A 3,100-nucleotide genomic window follows, 5' to 3' on the forward strand; every position below is an offset into this window, starting at 1 on the left:
CTTCAGCTGGGTGTCTTCAAAGTATTAGTCATGTGGGAACCCCTTCAGACTTTGATTAAAGCTCCAAAATAACCACTAGCTAATTGCATGGGCTCATCACTGTTTCTTCCTTCAATTTGTTATTTGTTCTGAGTGCTTAAGACAGTGTATACCCAGGTAGACCTACGTTCCAGGCATTGGTGCCTGTGTATTTCAGCAGTGGGAAATGCTTGCAGAAGGGGACATGAGTCAACAAAGGCAAACAAGAAGGCATTTGATCTAGATTGGAGGACCAAGGAAGCTTTCCTAAGAAGGAACCTTTCCTAAGCTGAAGCTGGTAAATGGGAGAGGGCTGGGTCGTGGTAGAGGTGAGCATCTTAGATCAGAGAAGGGAGAGCTGTAACACAAAAAATAGGGCATGCTCTCCAGATGGTGGTACCCAGGTGATCCAGGACAGGTTGACAGCTATGGTAAAACCAAGAAACATAAGTGGTGTTTTGTTGCTCTCCAAAAAGCAAGCAATATTCAGTTTTGACAAGTACCCGGGATCTTACAAGGAACATGAAGATTTAAGTTGAGCCTGTGCTAAAATGTATCATTAAAAATGTTGACTTTGGGGTTCTGTGGTTACTAGCATTTGCTGCTTTTGAAGAGGACACAAGATTGGTTCCCAGCACCGTAAGAGGTCTCACAACGCCTGTAACTCCAGCTCCAGATCTGGTCTTTTGACCTCCTTGGGCTCTGGCATGCATGTGGTGCACACAAACACAGCAAGGCAAAGACACATGCACAGAAGTAAACAAATCTTTTAAAAAATACTTATTTGGCTTTGCGTAAGTAAGAAGCCAAACAGCTTTCAGTACTTATGTTTTCTTAAAGGTCCTAGCCTTCAACGTAATTCTAGGCAAGCCCAGTTCTGCATTTTCACAATAACTCGCTGGGTCCCAAAGTGTTGAAATTTACCATCGGACTCTAGTGGTAATGATGAATCTCTTCCTAAATTCAGAACTGCTTACACGCATAGTATCCCACCTTAATAGGTGGGGGTTTTTTTTGTTTGGTTGTTTGGTTTTGGTTTTGGTTGTTGTTTTGTTTCGTTTTGTGTTTTTAAGGCAAGATTTCACTCTATAGCCCAGGCTACACCCTCACCCTCTTATGCTGGAATTACAGGAGTCACTTATAAAAAAATATAAGAACAGGTTGAGCTTTGCGGGAAACAATTCGAGAATTCGAACCCTGTCTGAAGTTAGTGATATAGACGCGGGACAAGGTTGCTATGGTTACTGCCGCCTCCAGAGCCAATGGTGTAGTTCGTAGATCCTGGAGGCCAATGGTGTGCGCTGTAATAACAGTCACCACAGGAAGAACGGCCTTTAGCAACCAGGGCGTGCGCGGTCTCCACGACTCCGGCCGGCTGTGCGCCTGCGCGTCCCCTGCTGAGCGCGGTTGCCATGACAACGCCGGGCGCTGTATCTGGGCCTCTCTAAACCCACTTCAGGTCGAGGTTGGACTTGCTCTTCCCAGGGTCCACATTCCAGATTTTTCTGGCTCCCGGGTGAGCTTCTCCGCACGGGCGGGCGTCTGAGCTTTGGAGTTCTCGGCCGGGTCGCTGTTTGCCCAGGAGAACCTTGCTTCTCTCTAGTTAGCATCCGGAGCTGACTGCCCCCGAAGGTGACTGCCACAAAGGCCCCGGAACCACCGCTGTGCCCTGTGCGTAGGCTGAGGGAAAGGACCGTGGGGCCAGCTTCTTCACTCACAGCTTTGCCGGATGAAGCAAGCCGGATGAAGCTCTGCAGGCCCTTGGTAACGCCAGCATCCGAGGTCAAGTCAGTTGCCTTCTGCCTTTCAGCCTTCAACTCCATCCACTTATCTCACCATCTGACCACCGGTTCCCTTATCCTGTTCATCCCACAACCATATCCACCCTTCCCTGTCCACGCTGTGCACTGTTAAATGTCCCCACCACTCTGTCACCTATGGGCCACCTACTTCCGTTTCCCTACCGCAGGGCTTTGCATGGCTGCACATTTCTCCCTCTCCAGCCTTTCAGTCACTATGAAGATTTTCCGTTTCTCTCCACTGTTGCAAGTTCGTTGTCTTGGGTGAACTTGAAATGGGAAATTTGAAACGCTGCAAATACCTGCAGTAGGCTATTGCAAGCCTCTTGTGTTTTGAAAATAGAAAATAATTGAATGTCAGATTTGGACTTATTGTCAGCCATACACACACATCCCATATACAAAAGTTGTTCCTCTTAGGTAATGTGTTTATACTTGTAATAATGTCGTTCAAAAATGATCGCATAACAGAATTCTGACTTTTAGGCCAATGGACACCCAACACGCAGGGAAGGTGGGATTTGCTAGAGTGGGGGACCCTTGAAATCATCTGTGTGTCTCTTTTCTTTACGTTTCTAAATTAGGAAACAATTTTTGTGAAAAGAACCAAGCAAGAGCAACTTAAGATAGATATTTTTGGCAAAGAAGCAGGCCCAGTGCCCCCCCCCAAAAAGACTAATACATAAATTCTTAATACAAAATAGGAATAATTTAGATCCAGTGAAGTTTTCTTTTAGCCTGGAAAACATGATTTAACTCATACTTTCATCTCATAGTATGCATTGCTCGTTGGCTCTTACTATTGCTTTTTTCAGTATTCGGATGTTTGAGGACCGATAAGTTTACATTTTAAACAGGTACTTTGAGGTTACAATACTGATCTCTCAGACCAATTAAAGCAGTATTTCGGATGTCTTATGTCGCGAGGGTGAGGTCCGATTTACAAATGCTGAAAAATTCCGTTCTCTGTACTAAACTAGAAAGGAAAAAAGTTCTGCAGCTTTTCTAACTTTTCACGTCAAATAAAACCATGCAGAATTCCTTGGGAAAGCAGACAGGCAATTAGGTTCCATGTTACAAGGTGCTTCCTCCTCTGGTATGTATTGGACAAGCATTTTGACAAGGTTAAAGTACAGTTTTGTTTTGTTTTTCCTGTTCCCTTCGAATGGTTCTAAACCAGGGGGTGGGGTGAGGAGATTTTAAGAGGCATTGCCAGGCATGGAGTCACAGCTGGTGGTGTGCTCCTGGCCCCTAGTCAGGAGTGGCCAGGGCTACTGCTCAGC

The sequence above is a fragment of the Arvicola amphibius genome, chromosome 6 (genome assembly GCF_903992535.2).
Source record: "Arvicola amphibius chromosome 6, mArvAmp1.2, whole genome shotgun sequence".
Lineage (NCBI taxonomy): Eukaryota > Metazoa > Chordata > Mammalia > Rodentia > Cricetidae > Arvicola > Arvicola amphibius.